Below are 18,096 nucleotides of genomic sequence, written 5' to 3'. Positions count from 1 at the left end.
GCTCGACATAATGAGGCGTCGACGTAACAGATACTTAGCGACAATGAAGTAACACCGTAACGATGCCGTAAAAAGACTTGGGGTGAGGAAGGAAAGTTCTTGGAAGTCTCAGTATGGCACATAAGGAGGAACCAAGGCATGATGAGATTACTGATTTAAACGACGAAAATAGCGATAATGATTAATTACAGACAGATATAAGAAATACGCGTGGCCAGGGGCGATCATTCACATGCTTCTCTCTCTCTCTCATATATATATATATATATATATATATATATATATATATATATATATATATATATATATATATATATATATATATATATAATATACATATATATATACACACATACATAAATATACGTATTTATGTATGTATAAATGCATTACATCCTTTTTTATATTTCAAATTGTCGTGAGTACCTTTCTAGACCTATCAAGCACACACATGCATGCATGCATGCATATATATATATATATATATATATATATATATATATATATATATATATATATATATATATATATATATATATATATATATATATATATATATATATATATATATATATATATAATCAACGCATAAGAATTCTCAGATAGCTCGTCGATTCCCACTACTACAGTGCTCCCTCCACTCACCTCGTACTCCCTGGATATTAAAACCCTTCCTTTTATTTATGCAGAATACTCTAGCCCTTCCTCTCCTCCCGACACTTCCGAATTAGGCCTATGTGACCTTTTCACGAGCCTTTCGTCTTCCACTCTTTCTATATTATCGAACCATTTGAAAACACCCTGCTTAACCCTTTCATTTGCGCCAACCTATTTACCTCTTCTGTGTATCTCCTCATTCCTTGCTCTTTCAGTCCCTCTTACACGAAATATGCAGCGATGACAATTCATCTCTTCAGCTTCAACCCTCCCTTCTTTCTTAATCAACAGCGACACTTTGTTACTTTAATACATACAGACACATCTTCATAATTATAAATATCGGTACATGAACCCGCGCATACACACACACACACACACACATATATATATATATATATATATATATATATATATATATATATATATATATATATATATATATGCGTTTGTATATTCTACATTTACCTAGACCTCTAGATAATCTGAATATTATTTAAGGATATAACGTGTGTGTGTGATATATATATATATATATATATATATATATATATATATATATATATATATATATATATATATATGCTTGTTTCTTGAGTTTTCGTTCTTCAGCCTACGTTTCTCTCAGTAACCTCCTTCCCTCTATCACCAGCAATTCTCTCTTTCTTCATCTCCCTCTTTCTTTCTTTCTTTCTTCATGACAGCAAGGCAATTCCATTACCCTTAAAGAAGCAACATAAACAACAAAAACAACCTTATAATACGAGAACGAGACACTAAGGGGGGTGAATTCTTAAGCGCGTCATAGCGACTTGCATAACACCTGCGTCAGACAAACAAACACACACACAAACAGGGCGCTTCAAACGAGGACTTCAAGAGAAGTATTTTCCACTCGATCACAAAAGAGGTATTGTGTTCTATTCCAAATTAAAGAAAATTTATATTAAATACAATATAAATGTTGTACGCTGAATATTTCTAAAAATAAAAGAAAACCCATTTGTTTAAGATAGGCTTTAGGTGATATATGTGAAAACTAATTTCAGGAACAATGTTACAGGAGAATTCAAATGTAATATTATAATTGCAGACTAATGTATATTGTACAGTGAACATTCTTAAATAGAATCCAAAAGGAAATGATCACAAAAGAGGGTGATGGGGTCTTCACAATAGTATAGTAAAAAAAGGTATTAATAACACCAGTAATGGAATAATAGGCTCCTATAGTAACCTAATAACAAGCAATAACTATTGCACAATAGACCCAGTGCCGTACATACAGTACTGTAGCTCAGGCTTCAACGGCATCTTGAAGAATCTTGATAACGAACCGAAAAAGGCCTTGTGACAGGCTACTGATAACCTGCTAATGGGATAAAGGTATTTTCTAATAAGGTGAAAGTCTTGCATTAAGTCTTCTGACAGTACATGTGGAAGACACATACGAGAGAGAGAGAGAGAGAGAGAGAGAGAGAGAGAGAGAGAGAGAGAGAGAGAGAGAGAGAGAGAGACTTCTGTCCATTACCGTACTTCTAAGTTTTCCCCTATAGGATAACGGCTCCTCAGATGATCAAAAGATCACACGATATATTTTTCTTTTTTGGTTCAAGATCAAAGACCGATGTGACGGTACCGTAATGCCATGTTCTTTTCACATGTCCGAAGAAAACGGGAAAAAGGAAGCAGCTGAAATAAGGGAGGAACTCAACCACTTGAGTAGAAAAAAAAAGGTTGGGGGAATACTAGTGCCGCGAAAAACAGATTCACCTTTAGAGCCTATCTCTTGACTGATATACCTACATACATACATACACGCACACACACCAACCCACTCACATACACATACACAAACAGGTATATGTATATATGTATGTGTGTACGTATGTTAATTTATATATACACATATATATATACTATATATGTGTGTATACATGCATATGTATATATATATAGGCTATATATGTATAACTGAATCACGAAAATATGAAACGTGATGAATATATAAATAAGACAAAATCCAAGAAGGAAAGAGAAACACTGGAGTGCTGCGAGGCCTTAGCAGTCTGCTAAGCAAAGGACGCCAGTCGAAAGGCCTCGCAGCACTCCAATGTTTCTCTTTCCTTCATGGATTTTATCGTGTATATATATATATATATTATATATATATATATATATATATATATATATATATATATATATATAGAGAGAGAGAGAGAGAGAGAGAGAGAGAGAGAGAGAGAGAGAGAGAGAGAGAGAGAGAGAGAGAGAGTAAATATGCTTGAGTGATTATGATTTCTGACAAATAATTTTAAAAATTGACAACAGTATTTCATGATAACCACAAAACGTAAGGATTATGAAACCATGTAGCCAATGCGACGATATAGCCTGACTCTAAATTAAAACTTATAACAAGATGGATTATTTTCTTAGGTAAATAAAGAACTCGGGTGTGGTCTGCGTCACTGAATACAGATACATTCTTGTCACTTTTTGAACCTTATACAGACACTCTCCTTGTAACTTCCTTCTTACAAATGCTCTAATAAGAGGAATAAAATATATTAATGTAGAGGCGGTGACCTGCGATGCTAAATCACTTCGTAACAGGATCAAAAATTATTCTTGACGCCTTTTAAGAGATATGCACTGAAGACAACTGCCTTGAATTTAATAGCACACGTCATATCCGGTTTTAAGATCTTGCTATGGGAAATCATTTGAGCAAGACTACGCCTAATCTCCTCTAATTTTAATCATGAACAAAACGCGTTAAGAGAGCTTCCGCTGAGTTTTAACTCCCTCCTATATAAGTGGTATAATATGAATGACTGCTGCTTTACAATATTTGAAGAAACTGAGATCAAATTCCACGAACTTTGGAATACTGAAACACAAAGCATCTCAACATCCAATTCGCTGTACACGAGAGAGAGAATAATTCCTTACACTGTCTTTTAGACTGCCAAACACAAAGAATACCAGAGAGTAATTTGTCCCCTCCTTGCTATCCGCATTCAAAAGCAAGCTCCCATTTACAGGTTTTGCTTGAATTTCACTAATTGACCTACATGAACTTCAACCTCATTGGCATGTACGAATTTTTAACTAAAAGACATAAATGTATTTTAAAGTCAGTGGTGTATGAACCTTAAACTCAATAACATCCTTTGCTTTGCTTTTCCTGAGCTTATATGATAATTAGTCCTTACTGCTAATTTCCTGAAGAAATTACGTTTTTTTAATTAACTTTTCCCAGATAATGGCTATCCGAAAGATCGAGTCTTCAGCTTTTGTCAAAATCAACAGATCATGAACAGTTCTACTTAATCGTTGAAAAAATGCCTTTCGTCACAAGCTACCTTTTACCCAGGACCCACTTAGAGCTCTAAGTGGGTCCTGCTTTTACCTATAATCATAAAATAAAAATTCTCAAGATTTTCTGCCCTAAAGTTTTAAATCGGTTGGTATCTTCAGCAGCATGAACTAGAAACTATCGCTGAACAGTGATCGGTCTGCCTTTCCGTTATCTTTACCTTAATTTGCGCGCGCGCGCGTGTGTGCATTCAACGGCATATCTTTTTCCTTTTAGAAGAGTTAGCTCCCGCCTTACTGCATACCACTGTAGTCGATTGACTAACCTAATTTACTGGTTCGAGCACCAGATGAAAAAAAAAAAAAAAAATTCATGAGTTTTAAGGAAACACATTAGGTCCACTTCAGTCGGTATTCAAAAGTCGCTATTCTCGCCGATGAAAGCCCTAAATACGTTTTTTAAATATCAACAACTCTACACGTATCAAAGGCATTCACCAGAAATATCACCCAGTTTTTCCAGATGTTACAGCTTTAACCTGCTAGTCCCAAAACTTGGAATGGAACATAAAATTTAGGCAAAAGGCCAGGAGCTGGGACCAACAAGGTCATCCAGCACTGAAAGGGAAACTGACAGAAAATGGTTTTAAAGGTGTACTGGACGAAGACCTCGCAGCTGCACTATAAAAAAATTGTTAGGAGAGGGTGAAAAGCAAGATGAAAGAGAGAAGATGAATAGAGGTACAGTAAAAAGGAATGCAAGGGGTTGCAACTATAGGGCCCTACAGCGCTGACTGCGCTAACCCCCTACGCGATCCCAAACCTTCTCACTTCCTATAGAAATGTTACTTCTTACTATAATCACACTCTACTGGCTCTGCCTCTCAAGCCATTTTTTTCCTATGTAAGAAAGACCAACGGCAAAGGCCAAATGATAAGTCTACTCAGCTAAGGCCTTGAAAACAATGGAAATAACACTAATGACGAGGGAAATTGGTCTGGCCTTACTTCATAAGGCTCGAGAAGTGTAGAAGATAGATTTCCGAGCCTACTGCTGTAACAAGGGAGTTTATCTTAACACAGGCCTCGTGAACTTCAGGGTAATTTTTGATAGATTATTTCATTTAAACATGCTCTAAAAGTAACGAGAGCTCCGATTTTTTCGTACTTGGGATTTTTATTTGATCTAACCTTAATCCAATTCCTAGCAATAGAATCCTTATTGGAATTTTAGGCCAAAGGCCAAGCCTTGGGATCTATGAGGTCATTCAGCGCTGAAAGGGAAATTGAGAGTAAAGGAGGTCTGAAAGGCGCAACAGGAGGAAAACCTCGCAATTGCACTAAGAAATAAGTGTTACGAGAGGGTGGACAGCAAGATGGAAGACAGAGAATATGAATGGAGGTCCAGTAAAATGAATGAAAGGGGTTGCAGCTAGGGGCCGAAGAGACGCTGCATAAAACCTTTAGTAATGCCTACAGTGCACCCCGTGAGGTGCACTGACTGCACTTCCCCACCACGGGGAGAGGATCCTTATTGAATAACTTCAAACGACTACTACAAGAAAATGTTGAAGATAACGACACGTACATAATAACCACTTGGTCGACCATTTTCTCTCATGATTCTTTTGTCTCTGTCTTAATTGATATTATCGAACTCGTTACGAAGAGCAATTGGCAAACTTCATCAGCATTAAGACGCCTGAATGACACAGTACCTAATTCTATCGCCAATAAAACTAATCGATATTTCTCACGATAGAAGTAACTTAAGGATTGTCTTTCTTTGTATAAATCAAAAGTTATTTATTTATCCATTTATTTATAAAGTTTTATGTTCCTAAAATAATTAAAGCTTCTAAATGGCAAAGTACCCAATTTTATCACGAATAAAACTAATCGATAATACACACGATATAAGTAACTTACTTGTGGATAATCTTTCTTTGTCTAGATCAAAAGAATATTTATTTATTTAATCACTGATTTACTTATTTATGAAGTTTTATGTCCCTAAGTTAACAAAAATGTGGACAAATATATGAACATTTCAAGTCTGCGATTCATCTGATTAATAGTTACGATCTTAATGTAATCTTTCAGGGTCAAGATAATCTGCAATTGTCTCTTTAAAAAAATGTTAATTGAAAGTTCTCGTATTTGCATGGATCTTAATAATTCCCATCTGTCAACACCATGAAGATAAAAAATTTAATTGTATTATACAAAATATTTCAAGTTCATAAAAGAATACGAATTCTAAAGCGAAAAGTCGGCTCTCCGAAACAGCACTAGCGAATAAATCGAAGCCATTAAAGAAAATAAAGTGATCTCAACTTTCAGCCCCGTGGAAGTAAAACGCCAACAATGGCGCGGAAATTAGCGCAAACAAGCTGTCTCTCTCGCTCTTTTATTATCCGTTAAGCGAGAGTGTCGTGCAAGAAGGGACGGCCCCGTAATAGGGAAAAAAATGCCCTGCTGAACTCTCAAATTCTATGCCTTATTGACCCGGTGCCCAGAGACCATATTCCCTTGGCATGGCCAAGGGAGAAGGTTCGATAACTCTCGAAGCGAAATCAGTTATTGACTTACGAAGAATTGTTAAGGAGTGTCGCTTCGGCGTTGATACGCAGGATCTGTTGTGTCACACGTGAAGGAGTGCCAGGGGTAGGAGGAAAAAGAAATGGAAAAAGGTCTCCTTCAGTAGGACTGGATGAGGAGGTGGATAGAGCTAAGAGAGATATCAAGGGGAGAGTTAGGTGCTAACGTTTATAATCGTTAAGGTGGCCATATGCCAGAACATGTTCTCCATCTCAGAAGATGCCATTTGGATGAAGAAGAAAACAGAAAATAAAATAGAGCAAACATAAAATGGAAAAATGCCCGTCAGTAATACATGACACTCAAAACTTGTGTTATCTGTAGCTGGATTAAACTGACCTTAAAAGAAAGGCTCATGACCCTAAAACCATCCATTCCACATAGATGAAGGGGCCGTTTTGCTCTTACTATTCTTTTGGTAAAACTGCAGGGAGCTATTTTTGTTGATCGCAGCCAGTTTAAAATGGATACGGCCTAACTTCACCTTTCCTTAACCTAACCTTAGCTAGCCCTAGGCGTAGACTGTAGTGTCCTGACATGGACCCCCACAAGGAGATATCATGCGCAGCAAAAAGAAGTGTGCGTAATTATTCTTCAGCATTAAATTTTGTACATACACGATGGGCTATAGGCTACAAGAGTTCGTTAAAAGTGAGATTTTTTCCCCGAAAAATTAAATACTTGAAATTAGTTGTACGTCACACAATAAATAAAAAATACATTATACATATACAGATAGTTATATTGCAGAACAAAACTAGATGTTTTTAGAGGTGGGGAAACAGGGACAAAGATCAGGCAAGATTCTATTTCCAGTAAAAATAATCACGAAAAATATTAGCTTCTACAGGAAACCTAAGCAACATAGGCCTATTTCGATATTTGCTAATGTCAAGCATGCCTTCTGGTCATCACTTCCAACAACTCCTCTTGTTTCAGCTCGCTCCCGTGCGAAATTAATGATCGTTTCCCTCCTAGCCTACACAGACCTGTAACAGTCTTAGACTAAGGCCCCACCGAATACGTCGCGTGCGTCCATCACTGCCAAAGCAGCCTCGTCCGTCTATAAGCGTGTCCGTCTTCTGCGTGTGTGACCCAACCAGACAAACGAGTGACGGTTACAAGACGGACAGTTCAGCAGCACTTGCCGTCATGGAGGGAGCGTGCGAGTTTTTCCTCTATGACTCACTGGTGTCAACCAAATTAGAAGTGTTGAACAAAGGAAAATCTGGACTCATGACATAAATTTAGAACGAGGAAAGAGTGGAGAATGTGTAACACTCTTTCATAAGTTACGACAGCATCCAGACAAGTTTTTTTAATATTGTCGGATGTCGCCGAAAACCTTCGACTTAATTCACGAGGGCCATTATATCTCGAATATCGAAATTTTATAACAATTACAGAAGATCAATATCAACAGAAGAGAGACTTGTAGTAACTCTAAGGTAAGGATTACTGCTTTCGAAATTTGTAAAGTTGCACTTTATTTTATTAAATTAAAAAAAATTCAGATGTGCAGATTGTGTGAACTGAACACTAGATACAGTAACCTAAGAAACAAAGGTATTTACATAAATGTATCCATTAGAATATAATAAAAAAAACTACCTGAATCCTTTATCATAACCACAAATCATCACATTTGATTATAACTCAAAGCTGGGCAGGTGGTTCAAATGTAGGTTGTAGTAGGTCTACGTTTGAGTGGGGCAATGTGGGAGACGGTGTCCGGCTCGGTTGGCTTGGAGACGCACGTCCAACTGCGGCTAAAAACAAAACGTTTTGTTCCTTGCACGTGCAATCCGGTAATGCACCTGACGCCACCCACGCGCATGCGCCGTGTGGGGCCATTCGTATTTGAATTATGGCAGTTGATCGAGACGCACAAAACGCTTAGCCGTGTTGGACGCACGCAACCGATTCGGTGGAGCCTTAGCCTTAAGTTGCACTCCGGCAAAACCAAGACTATTTATTTATTTGCGATCTCACACCGTTCAAATGGTCCATGATTCGCTTTGCACAGATAGTAACTCAGTACTTAATGATTAAGAGTCTTTGAAAACTTTGAAAATACTTGATTTGTCCTTCATCTCAGGGCTTTCTTTTCAAATCACCTCAGAGTATATCATCTTACGCTACTAGAAAGAGTGGTATTGTTCGGAAGGATTCCTCAGTCGACTGAGCTGATAGTATCCATGCCAAATGGTTCACATCTTTTATTCAGTCATTACGGGAATGCTACTTTCCTATCTCGATGTCTTCAGCTTTCTGGCTGTTACTGGAAATGGCAGTTTTCTCTCCCAAAAAAAACTTAAATTAGACTTACGATCTAGGGTGGCCCCGTTAGAGTCAAATTAATCAAGATTTATTTCAATAGGAAATTTACGTTAGCAACTTAGTACTCACGCCTAAAGAAGTTTTGTGTGTGTGTGTGTGTGTGTGTGTATGTGCAGAGTACCGGCAGTCTTAGTTTAATGACGTGTTACTTTGGCCTTCCACTGTAGCGCTGTGAAACAATCTTTCTGACAATACTGACGCTGGGGCCATAATACTTACTGTACTTTAAAGCATCAAGCACCACATTCTTAGGTTTTCTGACCTGCACTGCTGCTTTGGAAGTAATTTTTTTATTTTGCATTTACTCAGTTGTGACTTTTCTCACCACTTTATCATTTTTGATATAGGCCTATGTATACTCTACTCTGTGGATTCTTTACTTGTGATTGTTCATTTTAAGTAATGATAATAATAATAATAATAATAAAAATAAAAGATATTTCATGCTATGATAACACAGTAGAAATGTTGCAAAGAACAGTTGCTCTCCCAGGCCAGATTGAAAGTAAAACTAATCATTCAAAAGCGATACTCATCACGTTCTGCTCCGAACTTTTCGTGCTAGAAAAGTCTAAAAGTTAAGGACCCACATATAAAACATCCAGCGCGTCCTTAACTTTTGTACATAACTACTGACAGTAAATAGAAGACGAGAAAAAGTTCGCGGAAGAGTAAAATTATTATGAGTAACTTCCACTGATTCCTGCTCATTTCTCCCGGATGGCAAAGTGAAAGCAGCCACTTCCTTTTCAAAGGGCGTCCTCTCTCTCTCTCTCTCTCTCTCTCTCATTTCTAAAAGATGCGTAACTGTTTGGGTAATGAAGTAAATATGACCTATAACCTATCTCAAAAATGTTTATAAAGGAAAACTAGAGTTCACCAATACAAGCGATGACCTCGAACTGTCAGGGGAAAGTCAAGGGGGCAACCAATCAATCTGTATTGGCCCCGCTAATCCGACTTCCAGGAACAGCAAAGAATAAAATATAAAAAATGTGCATTTAAAAAAAATGGAGGCTTTCACCATTTGAAAATTACACAAGTCATAAGATATAAACATACTCGGTCTCTTCTATAAAAAATAAATTATAAAATAAATTATATATATATATATATATATATATATATATATATATATATATATATATATATATATATATATATATATATATACATAATTTAAAACCCTGCAATTCACATCATCTCTTCTTGGGAAGAGGATGTTTACCCTTAAACTACACAAACCTAGTTTCGGTCCAACAGAGTCGACTAGCCACAAAGTGTATAATACATTGCTTAGGTCACGACATAAACAAAGTAATTCTCAAGAAGAGTTCAAACCAATTGAACATCATCGGACAAATACCCACACACATACATTTTATATATATATATATATATATATATATATATATATATATATATATATATATATATATATATATATATATGTATGTAAGTGTGTGTGCGTGCGTTTATGTGTGTGCGCGCGTGGGTTTGTATTATTACAAGACAGTCAAAATCTCTTAGCAACAAACTCACAAGCGTCTTCCCCAAGCAAAAGAAATGAGAAAATTATATATTTACTTCAATAAACTGAAGTAGTAGAAGAGCATATAATTTCTTGAAAAAAAAAAAAACAAATCAAACGCAACGAAGTAACATAGGCTAAAACAAAGGACAAAAAACAAATAAAGGAGGAGTAAGGAAGTAAAAATCATAAAGGGAACCTTTCCCTAACAATGAGATTGAACGAGTCACAGTATGGGACCATTTCTAGAGCCCTGAAAAGCCAGGGAAAGAAAAAAAATATCCTGAAAAGCCTCCAGGAAAAAAAAAAGCCCTGAAAAGCGCCTCGAGGAAAAAAAACGGAAAAAAGCCTCCTTGCTGGTTAATTTGGTTGCTGGCGGATTCGGTGGAGCGAATTAACTCTCTCACACTTGCCTTGAGGTTCCCCACAAGATTAAAATCGGTAGGATTGTAGAGCTTGCATAATGGGATCGCGCGTTTCTGAGTCACAAGGCTAAGAACTGCGTAACTGAGAGAGAGAGAGAGAGAGAGAGAGAGATGGGATATTTTACTGTGTATTATTATTATTATTATACACGAGTTGGCGAGACTAAATGGTTTTGAGAGAAGAAAGGGAGTTTCTTTGCTGAAATTATGGGACAAAATGTTTATATATATATATATATATATATATATATATATATATATATATATATATATATATATTATATATATATATATATATATATATATATATATATATATATATATATATATATATATATATATATATATATATATATATATATATATATATATATATATATATATATATATATATATATATATATATATATAAAAGCGTGTGCTCAGGCATGAGTTCAAACATTCGCTGTTTTAGCCTTATGGATACGAAGAGACTAAAAAGAAGTAGAGAAGAGCTGTCTAAAGATAATGGCTGCCAGCTTCATTCAACTTTCCTTAATACTTCAATTTTAATTCCTTTTTGTGTCCAATAAAGTTTCCCTTTATATGTAATTTTTTCAACTTTTTCTAGCGTTTCTTTAATCTACCTTCATGATAATCTTCATTTCAACCCTGTCAATCTATAAGGCAATTCTTGTCCTCCCCTTGATCATTTCAATATCAAGTTTTCCTTGCGTATCTGTAACCTGAATTCTCAGATCAGTCCTCGTAAAAACCAAACCTTTGTAGAATGGGATTGAAAGCACTACTTCCCTTCTCATAATGAATGCGGACACTATATTGAGGAGTGAACAGTAATGATCTTTCAGCCATAATTGGCGGACCTCAGACTGATCAGGCCTCTTGTCTTAAGATCATTGAGTGGGCGATATAATTAGGCTAGTCGCTGACCTTGGCAGTTGTTTAGTCCAATTTCGCCAGACGGAGTGAACCAACACAGAATGTATCTTTCACTATTTGGGACCAAAGTCATTTTTCATATCTTCACATTGTTTTTAGTTGATTTCATATTTCATTCTCAAGGATAAATTTCTGCATGAAAGGAAAGGTGTTAATGAGAGGAAGTAACTTGCAATAGACGTTAGGAGCATTTATGATTTGTGACATAGAGGAAATTGGATGTAATAACTTGATGCAAATAACTGGGAGAAGATAGGAAACAGATTTTTATAAGTACAGTATCATTATTTGTGATATGGGTAGTTAAGGCGCCTCACGGGAAACGAATGGCCCTGCTCTGCTAAATTTTAGCTCGCCTCTGGACAGGGGGAAACACCTGTATTGTTCTCTCTGTCATTAATAGTGGAACTGTGACCGATCCCTTTAATTGTGTTCTCGCGGTTGTTACTTTGGGTGGGATATTCGCTAGTCATTGACTGTTAAGGGTTATTTTTGTGCGCAATATACTCTACATCAGTGGTTCTCAAGCAGGGGGGAATGTCAGAATTTCAAGGGGTGGGAGGGGTGAGAGTGTAACCACAGACTGGCAGGCTCAAACTGGCTCTAGGACCACAAAAAACGCAGCGTGCCACGATCCGCACTACTGAGGTGTCACGCTGGGCTTCCTCTCCGCTAGCTTGTGCGTTTGCGTTAGTATTTTGTTGCACATTATTTGGAATGTACCTTTTGAGGCAGACAATTTTGGAAAGGGGTGGGGTGGCGAGGGAAATAAGGGGTAATAACATTCTGGCATAGCCTATGGTGAAAGGGTGCATGGGGCACAAAAGGTTGAGAACAACTCCTCTATATTCATCAGATAAATATCTTCCTTCACTAGAGTTATTCTTCGAGAACCATAAAAAAAACTGAGAGTATTCTCTAAAATTACCGTGTACTTACGCCTTAGTTCCTCGCTTCTTGAAGAACACTGCAATGGGTATCTTCTCAAGGACATTTCATAAACAACTGTCATTAAGGCTATTTACTCTAGGACATCTGAATAGGGGCATTTTCCCAAGGGCATCTCAAGGGTCGTAATATTAGTCCACGTTAACCTAGGTGCGCAAAGCATAGGTCATTTTTCTCGATGAGAGCTCCTTATGCATAAGATACTTCATGCATCGATAAAAAGTTAACTGATAAATATAACCAACAAGAAACGACCACAATCATTATATCTATAGACCCATGCTTATCAATATATAAGATGGTTTCCTTATTTTCATCTACATCTTTTTTAAATTCCCAATTTACCTTCTTCATCCATAACCGTTAATTTTTCTATAAATCCCTTCTTATAAGTCATATATATAAAGAGAAGATAATCTACTTGTTCTCCCAAAATAAGAAACCTCAGAGCTGCTTACAGCAGATTATAATAGGACTGCCTTTTACGACAATGAAAATAAATTAATAGAGCACGACTTGACTGTATTTTTAAAATCAGTAAAACTTACAGATTGCTCAACAAACAAAAGACCAGGTCCTTGCTGAAGACAGCATACCACTTGTAAGCAAGGATACAACAGAGAGCTATTATCTGTGCGCAAGAGTATTATTACCACTTTTCAAGCATACTCTCATTGATTAATTAATTAAAGAAGTGGATGTCAGTACTTCACTAATAAACAGATATACCAACTGAACTGACACAGTTTTAGATATCGAAAATGCTGGTGCTTTGCATGTTTTTGTTTATACTTTGGTCAGATCACAAACCATCCTCTGCTCTCCCTATGTACACTAACATATACATATATGCATGCATATATGTATATATATATATATACATATATACTGTATATTATATATATATATATATATATATATATATATATATATATATATATATATATATATATATATATATATATATATATATATATATATAATGCACACACGTGTGCGTGTGTATGTTCAACATAAGAGCGTTCCCCATAACAGAGATGGCTTCAGACAACAAAACCAACAGTTACGGCAACGTTACTTGCTAAATGAAGGAAAAAACTAACGGGCTTGCATGACGTATCTATCATTTCATTCAAAAGAGCCTGCTAATGTAGTGGCTGTATGCGGTACAAAGTCTACTAAACACTCCCCCAAGGAGCTTCGGTGACTTGGATACTAATGGACCACTTCGTGCTAAGGAGAGAGCGACTCTATTGGACGGGTATTGGCGCCTCCGTGCAGTGGCAGGAAATGCACGTGAATGGAGGATATACCGGTATTAACCCGGTATGTATCCACCTTTGTCAAAGTCCAAGGCACTAGCGGATCCAGGGGGCTGGCACCTGGGCACGTGCCCCACCCCCCATGAAAAATAATGACAAAATAATATTGAAGATTCAGATAATAACATAAATGAGAAATATAAAAATAGGAAAAAATCTATTATAGAAATAATATATATATAGGCTACATGTATGTATGTATAATAAGAAAATTGGTCCCCCCCCCCATGAAATTATTCTGGATTCGCTAATGGTCCAGGGTAAACTCATGCTAAGTAAAGACGGCCGCTCGAAGATATCGTTTATTGATGTAATTTGTCGACCACACAATATAGAAATGGGTGTATAAAATACTTTGATCCCCGAGGGGCTAATAGTAAACATGGCGTCCAAAGGAGCTTCCGCCGTGTTTAGTACTAGCACCTCGGAGTAGGTGTCAAAGGTGGATAGCCTACATACTGGGTTAATACCGGATAGACCTCTTCTCATGAAGTCAGTGACAATGGCCCTTTTGCTTATGTAGAATACTGACAAAAATACGATACACCAACAATCTCAACATCGTATGTAGTGTAAAATCACTTGGGCAAAGAAGTGTTCCACGTCCAACCCACAAACACACATACACAGACAAACACACACACACAATGCGCTATTTCCACTTGAAGGACATGGCTCTAAGAACTGTTACTATCCTAATTACAACCCATAACATTCGACTAACACCAGGTGCTAATGAACCACTTGGATCATGATATACACAGTGTGATTTAAAGAAATGTGCCTGAACCACTCCTGAATCACGACCATGTGTTCTGCTGGTGTATCAAGTGCCCAAGGTACTGGATATGGATATATATATATATATATATATATATATATATATATATATATATATATATATATATATATATATATATATATATATATATATATATATATATATATATATATATATATGAATTTTGTCATTAATTCACAAATTACTTTTTTATACTTTCAAATATTAAGACACAACTACCCTTAATATCGAATTCACTTTAATATCTGCCCTGGCCGGGATACGCACGGAGTAGATGAACTTATACATAACTCCCTTCGTGTGTAAGTTATTCTTATGGTGTAGAAAATTCGATATTTAGCAGTATTTGCTTATACTAATACAATTATTAATATAAATGACTTATTGTTTCTCTTCAGTATCACCTATTTTGAGATAATTCTTCTTGACTGATTACTGTACGTAGGGTACTTATGAGATCATTTTGTGTTATACACACACACACACACACACACACACACACACACATATATACATATATATATATATATATATATATATATATATATATATATATATATATATATATATATAACCGCTATTTTCCCCTTTTTGGGGTGTGGCGCCTTCCGGGTTTTCCCCGAAAAATTAACATTCTTTGAAATATTATGGTCACAGCAAGACCGTGGGATGTACTGCCCGCAGAAAAACGAAAGAAAAATGCTAGAGGAAGAACACAGGAGAGAGAACAGCAAACGAATACTTATAAGAGAGCTGAGAAACAAAAGAATACAGAGAGAGAGAGAGAGAGAGAGAGAGAGAGAGAGAGAGAGAGAGAGAGAGAGAGAGAGAGAGAGATAACGGCTCCCCCTGTTTCTCAATGCATCGCAATATAAGACTAGACCCCGACTTTTTTTTTTTTTACAACTGAATAACTGAAAAAAATTCAGTACTTTTCATATAAAGATTGTAACATTAATATATCCTACCCTCTTATAATTATTGCTAGTCGAAATTGCGTGAGATTTTCCGTTATGCTAAGCTTTTTCCAATCACTTATTATCTATCCGTCATTTATTGTTACCCGGTTCGAGGTAAAATCGGCACACCGAAGAAAAACACGTCTCTAAATTCACCTCCAATAAAAGATTTTTAACCTTCTCTTATTTAGGTTAACACATACTATTCAATGATGATAAGCTTTTGCTGTATTTAGTAACAGTGAAGGGGGAATGCATTCTTGTACGTAGGCCTATGCTGATTTTACCTCCAACCGGCCTTGCGACCTCATAATATTTATCAGTGTCAGCAAAATAATAGGGTCCAACGATGGTTATCGGCTAATACTTATCCGTTTGTTCGTATAGCCTACGTATACCAGTATTTCTTGTTGGTACTTAGTTTTCATATTGTCGCTGAGGTTTATTTGTAGTAAATTAAAAGGACACTATCAACGTTAGCATTTTTGTAAATATATTCCTCTTACATATAAAAAAAGTGCTTTGACACTATGGAATTAATCCAATCAGCAGCCGATATCATCAGCAGTGTTGTCAAGACAAAATGTTAATGAAGACAATATTCCAATGACAGATCAGCTGACAATGACTAGAGCCCAACACACCTTTCTTGATCCCGGCTGACACCTATTCACAGCCGGCTGAACTGGTGGGCGGGTGGCCGGGAACAATCCATAGACCTAGCAAAGGGGAGCTGCAGCTGTACCATTCGGTGACGGTGCCTGCTGTTCGGTATCATGTATATGCAAGAAGGATTGCCATTTACATTCTCTTAAAAACGCATTTAGTGGCCTTTAGTTATCTGAGTCTTCCATCTTCTTGTTTTAGTTTACATGAATTATTTGCAATATTGTCTTTGTGAATAACAAAAATAGTTCAGACCCACAAAACAAGTCGCAGTTTTAGTACTCTCAAACTAGAAGCTTGAGTACAGGTGAATGCGCTTTATTAAGGATAAAGTCTATTAACTTAACTCAAGACAATTTAAGACTAACAGACTGTGGAGTGGAAAAATGTTTAACCGACTTTATAGTACTATAGTGCTATTGGTTTTTATGGCTTCATCTTCTCAAGATTCAATAATTTGCAATAAAAATTCTTACAACCAAAATTACGATTCATACTTATAACTTTGAAAAAGTTACTCATTTAAGTGGCTCCCAAAAGAATGAAGACAGCGAAGTCAGTGTAAAGGATGAAAATTTTGTTTCAGTATGAATAAAAAAAATCTTTTTTGGCTTTGCCATTTGAAATACTCTGACCTCTTCACTTTTGACTTTTCTGAAATCCATTATTCTTGACCTAGAAACGTCCCATCTGCCTCCCGAGAAAATGAACACATGTTAAATGACGCACTAAACACCGCATATATATGTGCACCTATACTTGAACTAGTTAGTTTTAGCCACGGGATTTCGTTCTTGCTGCTGGAGGCTGGCTTTGGCAGTGACAGCAATTTGTTCCCTAATCATCCATTTTGTTTCTAGTTTAGGTTTCCGAAATTGATTATAATATGATCAGGCAAATCAACGTCAAAGCATTAACAGCCCTTCCCGTCCCTTAAACAAAAAATATAGTTTCGGAAAAGGTCATGCGGGAATAAGTAACCTGTCTAGACGTGCTGCAAAAGCGCCTATTAATAAAGCAACATAGAGCATTAGGGGCGGACTTCATTTCACACACTGGCCAACTACGCGGGGAGTAAAGTCGGGATTAACTTCCTAAATGCATGCGATGAGACCATATGCGTTTAATCAACCGAGAGAGAGAGAGAGAGAGAGAGAGAGAGAGAGAGAGAGAGCGTTGCTTACAACATAAACAGTATTACGCTCTAACGGCGTCACTGGGCACGCGTTTCGAGTGTGTTCGGTGAGTGGGTTGTGTGTATAGTAGGCCTATGTGCTGATACAGTGTGTGTATGTTTCTGTAGATGTATACAAGCGTGTATCTGTAAACCTTGACAAAACTAGAATGTCCTGTGTTTTATATAATATATATGTATAATGTATACAATATAGGCCTATATGTCAGAAATTTACGCAAAAGCAAAAGAATTTCTCGTAATGTAGGTAATATGATGAAGGGATGCTAGCTAGAAGGTGTACCCTGTTAAGAGAGAGAGATTTTAAGAAAATCGAAAAATTTATGACTCCAATTCAGAAAAAAAAAGAAAAAACTGCTAACATTAACGGTACCAAGACAAAAGGCATAT

The 18,096-nt window shown here is 36.5% G+C and overlaps 1 protein-coding gene across 3 annotated transcripts in view; it reads right to left on the bottom strand.

Annotated features, from left to right (window-relative positions):
* Positions 1–18,096, bottom strand: part of LOC136843197 (metabotropic glutamate receptor 5-like) — a 549,708-nt gene that overhangs the window by 501,204 nt on the left and 30,408 nt on the right. The gene's annotated exons all lie outside the window — the stretch shown is intronic.

Source organism: Macrobrachium rosenbergii, chromosome 11, assembly GCF_040412425.1.
Source record: "Macrobrachium rosenbergii isolate ZJJX-2024 chromosome 11, ASM4041242v1, whole genome shotgun sequence".
NCBI classification, from domain to species: domain Eukaryota; kingdom Metazoa; phylum Arthropoda; class Malacostraca; order Decapoda; family Palaemonidae; genus Macrobrachium; species Macrobrachium rosenbergii.
This window is presented reverse-complemented; position numbering and strand designations above follow the sequence as displayed.